The sequence below is a fragment of the Dendrobates tinctorius genome, unplaced genomic scaffold (assembly GCF_039654945.1).
Source record: "Dendrobates tinctorius isolate UK_male_01 unplaced genomic scaffold, ASM3965494v1 ptg000162l, whole genome shotgun sequence".
Classification (NCBI taxonomy): Eukaryota; Metazoa; Chordata; class Amphibia; order Anura; family Dendrobatidae; genus Dendrobates; species Dendrobates tinctorius.
The window spans coordinates 15,596,808-15,612,195 of NW_027361829.1; the positions used below are offsets into that span (position 1 = coordinate 15,596,808).

The following is a 15,388-nucleotide window of genomic DNA, read 5'->3' on the forward strand; positions in this document are numbered from 1 at the left end:
ACAAGATACCAGCTCTTGACAACAGTGCAGATGTCTTTATCCTGCTCGGTAGAGACATTCTCTGACTGCACAAGGTACGTCAGCAGATCAATGGACCGCATGATGCTCCATTTGCTCAATGCTTTGATCTAGGCTGGGTTATCAAAGGCAACGTCTGTATAGTTAAGATGAAGAGGCCTACAAAGATTTACTCATGTAAGACTCATGTCTTGCCAAATGTTCACAGTACATACTGTCAACCATGCCCACATCACTACTAGGCAGAAGAAACACTGAGTGACTGTAAGCAGCAGCGGGAAACCCATGACAACATGAACATGTTCTTGTCCTGCGACAACAACCTCGGGTCAGCGGTGCTTGATTCTACAAATGAAGATAACAAGTTGGCACCAGCAAGAGAGGATAAAGAATTCATCAAGGTCATGGTCAAGGAATCCACCCAGGATGACTCCAACAACTGGACAGCACCCTTACCCTTTCGTTCTCCAAGGACAAGGTTGCCAAACAATCTGCAGCAAGCAACTGCAAGACTCGCAGCTTTAAAACACAATTTAAAGAAGAAACCAGAGATGGAAAAACATTTAATTGACTTTATGCAGACTATCTTTGATAGAGATCATGCAGTGCCTGCTTCACAATTAAAGGAAGGGGAAGTATGCTGGTACCTTCCATCCTTTGGCGTCTACCATCCTTGCAAACCCAATCAAGTCAGAGTGGTGTTTGACTCCAGTGCTCAATACGAAGGTATCTCTCTCAATAACCTGCTCCTCACCAGACCCAAACTGAACAACAGTCTCATAGGAGTACTAGTTCGCTTCGGGCAAGAACCCGTTGCAGTAATGGCCGACATCCAACAAATGTTTCACCGTTTCATCATGAGGGAAGACAGTAGAAACTACCTCAGGCTCCTATGGCACAAGGACATTGACATCCACAACGAGGTGATGGATTAGCCGACAAAGGTACACATCTTCTGCAACAGTCCCTCACCTGCTGTGGCAATCTTTGGACCAAGAAGAACAACCCAACAAGGTGAGAGAGAATCTGGATCGGATGCCCGTCCATTTGTGGAAAGGAACTTCTACATTAATGACAGACTTAAGTCTTTGCCCAGAAGTGAAGAAGCAATTGATCTGCTGTCCAGAACACAGGAAATGCTGTCTGCAGCAAACCTCAGACTGCATAGGATTATCTCCATAAATCAGGAGGTAATGAAAGCATTCCCATCCGAAGACCATGCAACAAGCCTGAAGGACCTTGATCTGGGCTCCGATGTTTTTCCCATGCAAAGTAGTCTTGGTCTGTTGTGGGACATTAAACAGGACACGTTCACATTCCAGGTATTGGCCCGCAATAAGCCTTTCACCAAACTTGGAGTCTTATCTGTGGTCAACAACATTTATGATCCCTTTGGATTGATAGCACCCATCTCTATCCAAGGCAAGATACTGTTGAGACAATTCACCACCAAGAACACAGAGAGGGACACTCCGCTACCATCACAGAAACAACAAGGCTGGGAAACATGAAAGAAATCTTTAAAGATCTTCGAACATCTTCAAGTCCCACATTGTTATTTCTTAATGTCCCTTTCAACTGCCAATCAAAGAGAGGTCCACATTTTCTATGATGCATCTACAGAGGCTATAGCTGCAGTGGCCTATCTGAAAGCCTCAGAATCCAGCAACAGGGTACATTGTGGCTTCATCCTGGGTAATGTCAAACTAACCCCTGATATAGATTGCAGAGGAGTTCTAGGGGTACTGAGTCAAGGGGCAGAGCCCTACAGAATTTTTTCATGGACTCCTAATGTTGTTACCTTTCCAGTTCTAGTGCAAGGTCCAGGACGGGTACTTTACAGATATTTCAATCTGCATCTGAGATTGAATGAATTGAGTAATGATATAACTCGTGTTATATGTGGTATGACATTGGTAAGTTTTCTGGAATCATTTGGCCAGGCAAGGGCAAGGCGTGGATACTCACATTATACAGTTATTTGCCCATACAGTGAAGTTCAGTGGTCACCAGAGATTGATGAGGGTTTTGAGGAGATTGATTCTGATTAAGTCAAAAGAACTAAGGAATTCAGTGAAAGATACTACAGTCTGATGGGGGGGGGATGATACCGCTGCACAATTTTCCTTCTCCCTTCACTCTTATCTCTTATCTCTGCTGAATACGAGCTGCGCTCAAAATTCTCTGTAATTCTATCATCAAGGTATGCGCTGAAAGATTTGTGGTTTGTTTAAAGCAACAGTGCTGTACAAAGAGGGGAGGAAAGAAACTGTGCCTATTTTAAATTGTGGAAGATTGTTTGTTTGATCTTCAGTGTGATTGAATGATTGGTAAAAGATTCATCTGCTTCAAGTCAAATGATTGATGCATAACTGACTGTGGATCCACAGAGGAGGTAGCCGACTGTATGGCTGATAAAGTGGGTTAGAGGCCTATCACACCTGGGCCTTCTTACTTTAGTCAGCGGGTTTTATTGTTGTGGGTGAGAGGCGAGGGCGAGGAGCCCTCTGGATATACCTTGACAGGCACTCTCTGACTTGCTAAGTGTGGCCTGTAAGACAGAGGTCCAGGCACACTGGGAGGGCATTTCAGAAAAAAGGTGAGCTGTCTAAGGTTGAAATAGCCTTCCCACAACAATCCATGGAGCTGGGCTGGAAGGATGCAGGCCTGATCCTATTCTAGCCAGCTGATCTAGTGGGTGAGAGGCAGAGAGCCTTCCTGCTACATCCTGTAGGTCTACCGGGTGAGAGGCAAGGAGCCTTCCCGCTACACCTTGGCAGGCACTCTCTGACTTGCTAAGTGTGGCCTGTAAGACAGAGGTCCAGGCACACTGGGAGGGCATTTCAGAAGAAAGGTGAGCTGTCGGCAGAAAAAGGTTGAAGCCATGGGCAACTTTTTCTGTATACGATCGGTGCCCCCAATGGGATCCAAGACAGCTATGCAAATTGTGAAAGACAGAGAAGGAAAGGAAGCAGTAAAAGATGTGAGACCAATATTTAAAAAGGCGAAAATGCCAGAGTGTGGATGTTTGGATGTACAAAAATGTCACAGTTTCAGAGAGGAGAATAGGGGGTGGATAAAAGACAAAAAAAAAGAGCAACAAGTGAATAAATGGTGTCGTGTGGCAGAAGAAATACAACAGTATGGATGTAAAGAGACTACAGTAGGAAGTAGGGTGTATTATGACTGTTTCGATACACAAAGATCTCTGACTGCTAGCGCCCCACCTCTGCATCATCAGAGACTGAGACAAGACGGTTGGACTTGTAAACACTGTGGTCAGCCAAACTTAGGCTGGAGAAACACTTGTATGACCTGTACTGCAACCCGACCTAAGCAAATTGCACTAAATCCTGTCAGGACAAGATCACATGTAGTGACAGAGGAAGCTGACTCACTAGAGAGAGCATTGACTTTTGGGGAAGAAGCTAGCAGTGGGGCCGAGGAAGAGGAAGCTAGGGAGCAGCATGTCACGCCCACCGATCATCCAGTGACCTCCACGACCAGACCCATGACTAGAGAAGTACCCACAGCGAGACCGAAAAGGGTGACTAGAATAAGATACATACAGGAGTATTATCCCTGGAGCCCCTCTGATCAGCTGGCTATGTTAAAACAGTTGCCTAACCCTGAAAACCAACCATTCCCATTTTATAGACAACTAAAGGAAATACAGCGGGCATATAAGTGTACCTGGGCAGACCTAGAGAGCTTGGTGAGTTCAAAGGCAGGTGACGTACTAGGACACATAATTAAAACACATACAGATATGACAAAGGATCAAGCTCTGGGCATGGATGATAAATCTGCACGGTCTGGGGAGACATACTGTGAATCACTAAAACAATGGGCTATAGTGAAACAATCAGAGCAGTCCGTTCTCCTGACTGACGTGACACAGCAAAAAGGAGAGAGTGTGGAGATGTACTTTGGACGGTTACAGCTGAAATGGGCAGACATGGGGTACAGTCCCATAAGCCCACTCGACGTTAAGATACTGGTAAATGCATTTATTGACGGTATGAGCAAAGGCTTACGAGACGCAGTACAGACAGCTAGACCTGAATGGAGAAATGTAGATCCAACAGATCTCCTAAAGGTGGCAAAAGGAGTTGAACAGACTAGGACAATAAGACGACCTGTCATGTATGCTGGAACACAGGGAAAACAGTGGAGACGTAGCAAGGGACCTAAGGACATGGAAACAGTGAAGTGCTGGAATTGTGGTGAGAATGGGCACTATGCCAGCCATTTCAGAAACCCTGTAATGGAAAATAGGCAGACCAATCCTCCACCTCCTTCGCATACAGACTAGGAAACTGGCAACCCAGTGACAATTGTGTACCCTGTTCTTGTCCCCTCCGGACCTGGTCCTGCCTTGATGACCACCATAACAATGCCGGGAGGGAAAGAGGCAGAATTTTTGATTGACACTGGGGCAGCCGGGACTGTGGTACACAGAGACTTGATAATGCCAGACATGATTACTAATGAGATTGTGGAATGTGTGGGGGTAGAGGGGCAAGTGACAGAAGCCCCTATGACTAAACAAATAAGACTAAAATTGCGAGATAGCCAAGAGGTACTTACAAAACTTATTGTTAGTGACAATACCCCTATGAATTTACTGGGAGCAGATGTGCTGAGTGCGATCCAGGCCACCATACAGTACTCTCCAGAGGGTATTACCGTCACAAGTCCCCTCTCAGATAAACATTTGTGTAAGATTGCGGCAATGGTATATATGACAAAAGCTGTGAAACTAACACCTGACACCAAAATGCCTGAGGATGAAGAAATGGGACAGGTGCCAGACACTGTTTGGGCAAGGGGAAAAACTGATGTGGGTCGGCTGCCCATTCCCCCTGTCATGATTAAATTAAAAGAAGGAACCACTCCTCCTTGTTTAAAGCAATACCCCTTGAGCCTGGCCAAATCAATGGCCCTGAGCAGAGATATTGAAGAGTATGTTAAGGCAGGGGTTCTGGTGCAAAAATCTTCCCCCTGCAATACCCCTTTGTACCCCATTAAGAAAAAAGGACCAAAGGGTTCCCCTGACACTTACCGGATGGTTCATGACTTAAGGGCTATTAATGATGTTACAGAAAGTGTGACGTCCATTGTCCCTAACCCACACACAATTCTGTCACAGATCCCAGCAACAGCAACATGTTTCACAGTCATTGATTTGGCGAATGCATTTTTCTCTGTACCCCTGGACCCTGACTGTCAGTATCTTTTTTCCTTTACTCATGAAGGTAAACAATATTGTTGGACAGTCCTCCCACAAGGAGGAAAAAACTCCCCTACCATCTATTCAACAGCAATGGCAGGGGTCCTTGAGCAATGGCAACCACCTCATCCACAGGTAGTACTTTTGCAGTACGTGGATGACCTTTTGCTCTGTTGCCCGGACCAGACGTCCTGCAAGGAAGCTACAGTTTCCTTACTATGTTTTTTTAGCAGAAAAGGGTTGCAAGGTCTCACGTGACAAATTACAGTATTGCAAACAAAAGGTGACATTTTTGGGACATTGTATTGCTGAAGGTACGAGACACCTGACTGAAGACAGAAAACAGGCAATTCAAAATCTCCCTCTACCCAGGTCACATCAGCATTTACGCACCTTCCTAGGTTTAGTGACCTACTGCAGGCCTTGGATAAGGTCCGCTTCACAAATGATGCAACCACTTTATGACTGCTTGTCATCAGACCCCTATGACCTCACTCAAGAAGCAATTGATTCCTTCCATTCTCTCAAACTGCTCATTGTGTCAGCCCCGGCCTTAGGCATTCCAAATTATGACCAGCCATTTTTCTTGTTTTGCACGGAGCAGGGAGGACATGCTGCTGCAGTACTGACACAGCAACATGGGGGGAAACAGAGACCAATAGCTTACTACTCTGCACAATTAGACCCAGTGATCCGAGGGTCACCTACGTGTGTCCGTGCGGTAGGAGCAGCAGCACTACTACTAGGAAAAGCATGTGAGATCACACTGACGTTTCCTTTAACAATCTATTCCCCACATGACATCCATGCCATACTGGTACAAGTTCAACCGAAACATCTGTCTATGGCCAGACAGCTGCGACTTGAGTGTGCTCTACTAATTCCTGAGTATGTCACCCTCAAAAGGTGTAACGTTCTGAATCCAGCCACCCTCCTGCCTGTGGATTCAGAAAAGGGGGAATTGGTGACCGTTCTAGCAAGTGAGGAAGAATACTTTGACATGACACATGAACATGACTGCATGGAGCTGATGAGTCAGGAGACAGTTGGGTTTGCACACGTTCATGAAAAACCTATTCCTAATGCAGATTTTGAGTTTTTTGTAGATGGCTCCAGATACCACCAGGATGGACGATTCTACACTGGATATGCAGTAGTATCCTCACATGAGGTAATCCGAGCGGAACCACTCTCTCCTTACATGTCAGCGCAGGAGGCAGAGTTGAAGGCACTCACTGAGGCGTGTAGAGCCGCTGCAGGTAAAGTCGCTAATATTTACACTGATTCGAATTATGCATGGGGAATAGCCCATGATTATGGCCCTATCTGGAGAAGCAGAGCGTTCCTTACATCAGCCGGTAAGCCCATTAAAAATGCAGAGCTGGTGAAACAATTGATGGAGGCATTGATGTTACCAGTCCAGGTTGGCATTGTCAAGGTAAAAGCACACGCAAAAGGTGACTCCATGGAGGTAGAAGGCAACAGAAGGGCGGACGAGGCTGCTAAAGTAGCAGCCAGGCGGCCTAGGAAGCAGTGGACGGTGGCGGGGAGTCAGCGTATTCCAGCCACATTCAGCCTAGATGTCCTGAAATCTCTCCAGCAACAGGCTGCCCAAACAGAGAAGGAACACTGGGGGAGACTGGGAGCTGAGCTGAACTCAAATGGAGTATGGGAGAATAAGGATAAGTTGTGTCTACCGAAGTCCCTGTTTCCAATTATGGCGCAAGCAACACATGGCCCCACGCACGCCTCCAAAAGTCACATGTGTGCCATGGTGGATGCCTTCTGGATCGCTCCTGGTTTCAGTTACGCAGCCGCGAAACTTGTACAATCATGCCTCATCTGTACACAGCACAACCCAGGTAAAACGGTAAAAGTCCCTAAGAAAGCGACACCTAGGCCTCTCTACCCGTTTCAGAGACTGCAGATTGATTACATACAGCTACCAAAGGTAGGAGTGTATGAATATGTCCTAGTATGTGTAGATCTCTTCTCTGGCTGACCGGAAGCCTATCCGGTAAAATCTGCAACTGCTAAAACAACTGCAGACAAACTGATGAAAGAACTGATCTGCAGGTATGGTGTCCCAGAAACCATAGAAAGTGATAGGGGTACACACTTCACGGGAGAAATAATGAGGGAAGTCATGCAGGCCCTGGGTGTACAGCAAGCATTTCATACACCATATAGGCCACAAAGTAGTGGGAAGGTAGAAAGACTAAATGGGACACTTAAACTGAAAATTCAAAAGGCCATGGCAGACACAGGAAAGAGCTGGGTAGAGTGCTTGCCTCTTGCACTCTTTTCAGTCAGACACACTCCAAATAGAAAGACAGGCTTGTCTCCCTTTGAAGTCCTGTTTGGTAGTGCACCAAAGACTGGTCTGTACTTCCCACAGGTGCTGCAAATGCAACACGGGTCTATGACAGCCTATGTCCAGGCCTTGCAGGAAAGACTTAATCTGGTGCATAAACATGTGTTCTCATCCATTCCAGATCCTAATGCCAGTGCAGATGTGCATCAGCTGAATCCAGGAGATTGGGTGGTTATACGCAGGCACGTGAGAAGGAGCCTGGACCCACGATTTGATGGCCCCTTCCAAGTCCAGCTGACCACATCCACCTCAGTAAAACTTGAAGGAAAGCCAACCTGGATCCACGCCAGTCATTGCAAGAAGGTCCTTTCACCAGCAGAATGACTGTTCTCCTCAACACCTTGCTGGCAGTGACAGGGTTACTGCATTCTACAGAGACACAGGACAACCTCTTAAATGTTGACTGGGACAACAAACTTATTCGGCATCATGCCCTTCTTATAAAGGACATGGAAGGACAGAAACCGAAAGACTGTTGGATCTGCACACACAGCCCAGTATCTGCAAGGACTATGCCGTACTTGGCCTTACCTCTGGAGCCATGGGAGGTATTAACCCCACACTGCATACACAATGAGACTTGGACTCAATCTAGGTTTTGGGGAAAAGATGTGCCCCGTGACATATCTGCCTCATTGGCTATAATCGGATGGGCCGCTAATCCCTGGTTTCAGTTTAATATAACGCGGCCTAAGGTACAAATGTGGTGGCGGGAATATGACTCAGATGTCGGAAATATGGTCGCCAGGAGGAGGACTGAAATCCCTCACTCAGACCCTATTCCCAATGATGGACTGTGGTTCAGTCTTCAACACACTGGAGCAGACACCTGTGGTGAGGACAATAATTGCTTCCGCATATACACTCATGATCAAACACAGGTTAATAAGACGGTGTACCAGGATGGTATTGAAGGCTGTAGAGCATCTACGGGTAAAATAATAAGGAAAGAAAGGGGTAAATGTACATCTGGTATAAGGGGAAAACAAATGAATAATACTTGGTGCGCCCATAAGCCTATGTCAGGACTTTTGAGTTTATACCAATGTATACAGACCCCTGGTCACGTTTGTGTTCTCCCTGACGGAGTATTCTTGGTTTGCGGACATCGTGCCTACAGGTGGGTGAGCCCGGACATAAGAGGGGTTTGCACTCTTGCCAAACTAACGCCAGCCACTTTCATAGTTCCTCATAGTAAAATAGACACAGCAGCAGTTCCAATTCACACTTTGTATAGAAGGGCTGCAGACAATAAGCCCCGGCCAAATGGTAGGCCGCATCTAGTTGAAATGGGGATAACAAATAAAATATTCAGTAGTTTGCTAATATACCCCTTCATAACACAAATGTGGGATAAATTAGTGGAAGCTACCGACTACCTGGACGATCAGATTTTCGAGATTCTTGAAGTTCTAAATGAGACTAATACAATACAGAGACAATTAATCGTAGTTACTAACCAGCATACTATAGTACTAGATTACCTGACAGCAAAAGAAGGAGGAATGTGTCAGATAATTGGTCCCACCTGTTGTAATTATATCGACCCTGCTGGCAACCTCCAGATCAGGGCCAGTATAGACAAAATAGGTGAACTTAGAGACCAATGGTTAAAGCAACATAGTGCAAAGAGAGACTCCTGGTGGGGTAACACATTCTCTTTCCTAAATCCAGCAAATTGGTTTAATGGCTTAGCAGGATGGATTTTTGGCATTTTGCAGACTTGTATGCAAATTTTGTTGTTTTGCTTATTGTTTTATGTAGCCGTAAAAGCGCTAATATATGTATTACTTAAGTTACTGAATAATGTATGTGTGGGAAAAAAATCTAAGGCTGAACCTTCGGTAGTGTATCATAGATCCCAGGTAGCCATTGCTGATGGGGAAGGTGAGTGTCCACACTGAGGGTGGATGGGCGAAGCAGGTAGGAAGCCCCCTTATGGGTACTAGACCCATGAGACAGTAGCTCCTTTGTGGACATCACCTGACCCTGTAGCAAAGGTTATACCATTTACAAAAGGGGGAAATTGATATAGAAGAGTAAATGGTTTGCTTTTATATCCCTTTAAATGCCTTTAAGACTTCAATTGCCTTTTGCCTTATTGCTAGAATTATTCTTATGTAGACTAGTAGTCTCTGTCTTCAAGGAAAACTATACTTGTTATCATATTTGTTCTCAACAACATGTTCTGGCTATATAAAAACAAGGTACGACCCTGAGGTGATGGTGGGGGGCCAAATGAGCTCCATAGCGTCACATATTGTTGTAAATGGTATAAAAACATGTCTTATATTTCATTACGTCAGATAAAGTGATTTAGCCACGACCAGTGTGTGTGTCACTTTGTCTCCAAGCGCTTGTGAACTGAAGGGCGAGAAACGTCACAATTCGGACTCACTGGTGATATGGACAGCTGACGCTTGGTCAGAACAAAAGCAGCTACGACACCCCGAAACCCGCACATTCCATACCAAGGCTTGAACTTTGTGCTGCCATACTGGCAATAGAAAGTGCAGAAGTGTCTGCTATAATAAATGCCAGACTGCAGTTACCAGTGTTGTCAGACCCTGACGCCCCAATGACATCTACACCAGCAAATCTTCTTACACAGAAAATTGGAGCCGCCACAATTCCTCCAGGAAATTTCAACCATAATGGCATGTACAAACGTCAGTGTAAGCAGGTACAACATCTGCCTAATGTCATTTGGCACCATTGGAAGACCAAATACTTGCATCTGCTCCCGGGCCATCACAAATGGCAGTCGGCGAAACTCAACCTTCAAGAAGGAGACCTCGTCCTCCTAAAAGACAAAGAAGCTCATCGCATTGACTGGCCAATGGGTCTTATCACCAAGGCTTTACCAAGTGAAAATGGAAAGACCCGAAAGCTGGAAGTCAAGGTTACTAATGGTGGTTCATCATGAGTTTTCCTTCGCCCAGTCACCAAACTTGTACTGCTTTTACCGAAGGAAAACATCACATGAAAGATATTTCTACTGGACACAGCTCATGATGGAGAGCATAACGACATACACCCTTAGCTGTAAAGAACTTGAACTTTCATCTTGGATTGTTTGGGCTGGTGGAAGTGTTTGCATGTTGCGGCTTCCCCAATCTGAAGATAGGTTCTCCTATGGACTTGGACTATCCATCCATTGAGGACTTCACGTCATCAACCAAGAATTGAACTTACAACTGTTACAGCTTATTTTTGCATATTGTGCTTCTTTTTTGTCTTCCAGGTTTCTAGGACATCGTTGATCATCATCGTAACACGTCATGTCAAGTTGAATCATCATGAAATCAGATTTCAGATGGGGAGTGTCATGTCCCATGATTTAGAATCATACAGACAGTACTGCATTTAATCATATTGTTGTTTTCATTACTGTATATAGATCTGTCCCTTTTAGATGTTTTCTCTTCCCCCTTCACATGTGACTCTCATTTCTGTAACCCCTCCCTTCTTCTCCATCTTTGAGTCTTTCTCCATCTTGGAGACAAACATTTATACAGCTCTGTAAAATGAAAGTCTCTTTTTACCTACTGTAATTGCATTATGCAAGGATTCAGCTGAGAATAAACCTTCTACTGGACTCTTCAACATGCTCTTTTTCAATCGAGTTTCAGCTATCTGCGGACATTACTAAACATGAGTAATGGTAAACAGACACCATGGGACGGCAGTCTGAGTGCCCAACACTTACAGTTTGGCCATGAGGCAGAATATAGGAGAACCTTATTAAACACAAAGGAAAAAAGACTGTTTTAGGAACAGAGAATTTTAGCTTGTTGAGAAACAGATATGATGTTAAATGGATCCAAACTGATGCAGAAGGTCACCAATCACTATCTTTAGGTCCACCTGGTTTCCGCATTGTGCCCATTTTTGCAATGAAAAAAATGCAGCATTAAGTTTTTGTTTTGTTTAATGTTTGGTGTCTGTTTTCTATTTTTTAGTTTGGATTAGGGATGAGCGAGTATGCTCGTTAGGATTCGGTACTCGGAGAGTAATGCGGTACTCGTGGTACTCGAATCCTGGTGAGTATTTCATTACTCACCTTGCAATATTCGGCACAGCCTGCACAGTCCCCGCACAGCCCAGCACAGTACCTGCACAGCCCAGCATAGTCCCGCACAGCCCAGCACAGTCCCGCACAGCCCAGCACAGTCCCGCACAGGCCAGCACAGTCCCACACAGCCTGGCAAAGTCCTCGCACAGTACCTGCTAAGCCCAGCACAGTCCCGCACAGCCCGGCACAGTCTTCGCACAGGCCAGCACAGTCCTGCACAGCCCGGCACAGTCTTCACACAGGCCAGGACAGGCCGGCACAGTCTTTGCACAGGCCAGCACAGTCCCGCACAGCCCGCAACAGTTTTTGCACAGTCCCCGCCCAGCCCAACTCACACACACAGCCCATTAATCACATTTCCCATAGACTTACATTGGACTCGCTACTCGTTAAGAGTACCCAAGTATTAGGAGGTACTCGTAACGAGTACAGCGAGTCCGAATACTACACTACTCGCTCATCCCTAGTTTGGATCCATCGTGTAACATTAATCTTCCTTAAAAGAAAGAGAACTTTCTACTTATTAAGGTGATGTTTTTTTTTATAAAAAAACATAAATTTAATGTGTCTGCTGTTCAAACAGACAAATGTCACAAAGTAGCAATTATAGTTACCAAATATCTACTTTCTGTTTGTATCATTTCTCATAAGTCCATTTATTTTTTGGGAACATTACAAGGCTTGTAAGTAGGGATGAGCTGACTCGTGGATATTCGAGTTTGTCGGATTCGGACGAACTTTAATCCAAAGTTTGGTTTGGGAACCAGAACCCGATCTCCATAGAAACCAATGGGGACCTGAACTTTGGTGCTGTAAATAGGCTGTAAAATGGTCGTAGTTGTAATGTACTGCTGCAGTGCAGTACAGCGCAACCTCCACCAGGGGGTGCTGGTGAAGGAAGAGAGGTTGCACACACACAGCGTAGTAACAAAGAGCAGCAGCACAGGTGTCACATGAAACGAAAGAGTGGTCAGACAAGTCGGAGTCAGCAACAAACAGGAAGACAAAGTACCAGAGATCACAGCAATGCACTTAGTCAGAAAGAAGCCAGAAGTCAGAACCTACCGAGAACGGGGTATCCAAAACATGAGAAGTAAGCCATAGTCGGGTAGAGGCCAGAGTAAAAGCCAGTCAGGGAGCATGGTATCAGAGATGGGAAACAAGAATGAAATAGCCCAGTCGGCTCCAAAATGAGGCAGAGGGGATTGACCCCCGCATGACCAGTCCAGATAGAAGACAGCTGAAAACAATCTCTGGACTGGATCATGACAGTAGTGAGGGCTATGGGGCGGCAAAAGGAAGCAAAATAAGTGTAAGAGCAGAACAATTGCCCTGCAAACAAATGTGGATAGGGAGATTACTTAAAATAACAAAGAATAAAAAAAATATAAAAGGTAATCTTGAACCAGAAGGGAGAGGTCCAAGTGGAGGAGTGAGTAGTGCCTTGCATTTGTAGTTTACTGTACTTGCTAATAAATAAATGAAAAAAAATGACTTGGGTTACCCCCTATTTTTTAATAACGAGACAAGAAAAAGCAGACAGCTGTTAGTTGGTTTTAATTTACAGGGAAGAGGCCAATGTTCATGGCTTTTCCTAGCATAGTAATATCAGTTACCAGTTGTCTACTTTGCCTTTGCTGGTTATTAAAATTGCTGGAACCAGAAAAAGATGGGATCCACCCTATTTTTAATAACCAGCAAATGCAAAGCAGACAGCAGGGGACTGATATTAATGGGTTGGGAAAGTTCATGGATATTGTCACCGGGTAATTTTTTATTGTTATTTACTTCTTTTACACTGTCCCTCACTTGAGCAGTGTCCTGTCCCTACGCTAGTCAGAGCACATAGTTGGCATAGCTGTGATGTAAGTGGCTTCGTAAGTGCCCACAGCCTAAAATCTTGTTGATTTGCTGTGCTGCAGCCTTTTAACAAACTTTATTTGGCAGTGAACTATGTGTCTTGTACGAACCCCGAACTTTACCTTTTGGTTACACTCATCCCTATTTGTAAGTAAAGAAGCAACATTTTACACTTTCAGAAACCTATTTTACTGTTTTAAAGACCAATTTTGTTCTCAAGTGGCTGTAAGAGGCCTAAATATTAGAATTCTACGACAAAAAACAAATTTTAAAAAGTATTTAATAATTTTTGACTCATTAGCTATTTTCTATGAAGCAGAGCAATGTGGACATAAAATGTACTGTAAATATTTATTACTTTCTAAGCAGATATTGCATTTGAATCAATTTTTTGTTTACTGTAAGACAGCAGAATGCGGTAGGAAATTGCAACTCACTAATTATTACTGTTTCTGCAGTTTTCTGAAATATCCCATAGTTGGCCATAGCGTTCTACTTGATTGATCTTTGAAAAGAAGGAATACATTGTGAATTTTGCTGCCTTGAGTTTGAAAAGGACTTGAGGTGCCAAAATACAAGAAACAAGTCCAAAAAGAACTCAATTTGGAAACTGCGCACCTCTAGGAATTTATCTTGGGAGGTAGCATTTCAGCGTCCAATATGTTGTGCTCTGGTGTCATTGTGAAGAGACAACTCTCAAAATATTATGCTTTTCCTAGTTTTAAAAAATACCACATGCCCCTAATCTTTTGACTGTATATTCAAAAGAGCTCCAGTGAAAAAGGACTATGAAGAATAGAAGACAACTAATTTCGGGATATACAAAGCATTGGCCAACAAATGCAGAGGTTTAAAGGAAAAAATAAATAAAAATAAAACCCTGAGATGTAACCCTGTTTTGGAGGAGATAGCCCTCAAGTAATTTATGAATTTTATTAAGGGGTTAATTTGCAGCAAATGTCCAAAAGTAAAAATGTAATTTCTCCCAAATTAGTACTTATTTTTTACAGTGCTCAGTCTGTGGTAAAAGTGCTATATTGACTAGACATTGGAGAATTTATTCAAGTTGAATTGAATTCTATTAGAATCATTTAAAAAATTTGTATTCTGCAGGATTTTGATTTTTTTGTTATTTACTCTAATCAAATTAGGCAAAATGACGGCCAGTTGATTGGACCCTAAGTAACAAACTGTATTTTTCTATTTCAATACTGCTCCTGTTTACAGAAGCAGAATCTTGATTTATATTACATTTTGATGGCTCAGTTTTCTTCATTCTATTCTAGTCTAGTAGTATACATCATCCTGAATTTACAGTAAACCACTGTGGAGTGCTAATCCAATTCACAAAGACAAGAAATAGATTTTGCTTAATTGACACAGGAACACATAAACATGTAAGGAGGAAGACATGGCTGCGGGTACCTGTGCAATGCCGGGTCCAGAACTGTTGTGGCTGCATCCAGTGTTGCCATAGGAAAAGAATGGGGAACCGTACATGACTCATGACCTGGTGAGCGGGGGCGTGGCGAGACCAGGGGGGAGACCAAGAAGCGCAGGAAAAGAGAGAAGTTTCCCGCCGGCAGAGAACAGAAGGACACGTCTTAAACATGCTGCAGAGCAAGAGAAAGTGTGGAGACCCGGCAGTGGTTACTTGAGGGACTCTGGGAGTCAGAGAGCATGCAGAGCATCGGGCGCTCAGTAGTGTGTGGTGCTCGCATTAAGAAGCGAGTGCCAGGTGCAGGATTGTGAGGCGTGTTCCACTTCACTGACAGGAATGCAACAGAGCACGCACCGGATAGAGACTTCTACGGTACTTCCCGCTCCG

At 44.3% G+C, this 15,388-nt stretch overlaps 1 protein-coding gene across 1 annotated transcript in view; it reads right to left on the reverse strand.

Moving 5' to 3' along the window:
- Positions 1-15,388, reverse strand: part of PKD1L1 (polycystin 1 like 1, transient receptor potential channel interacting) — a 901,078-nt gene that overhangs the window by 120,377 nt on the left and 765,313 nt on the right. The gene's annotated exons all lie outside the window — the stretch shown is intronic.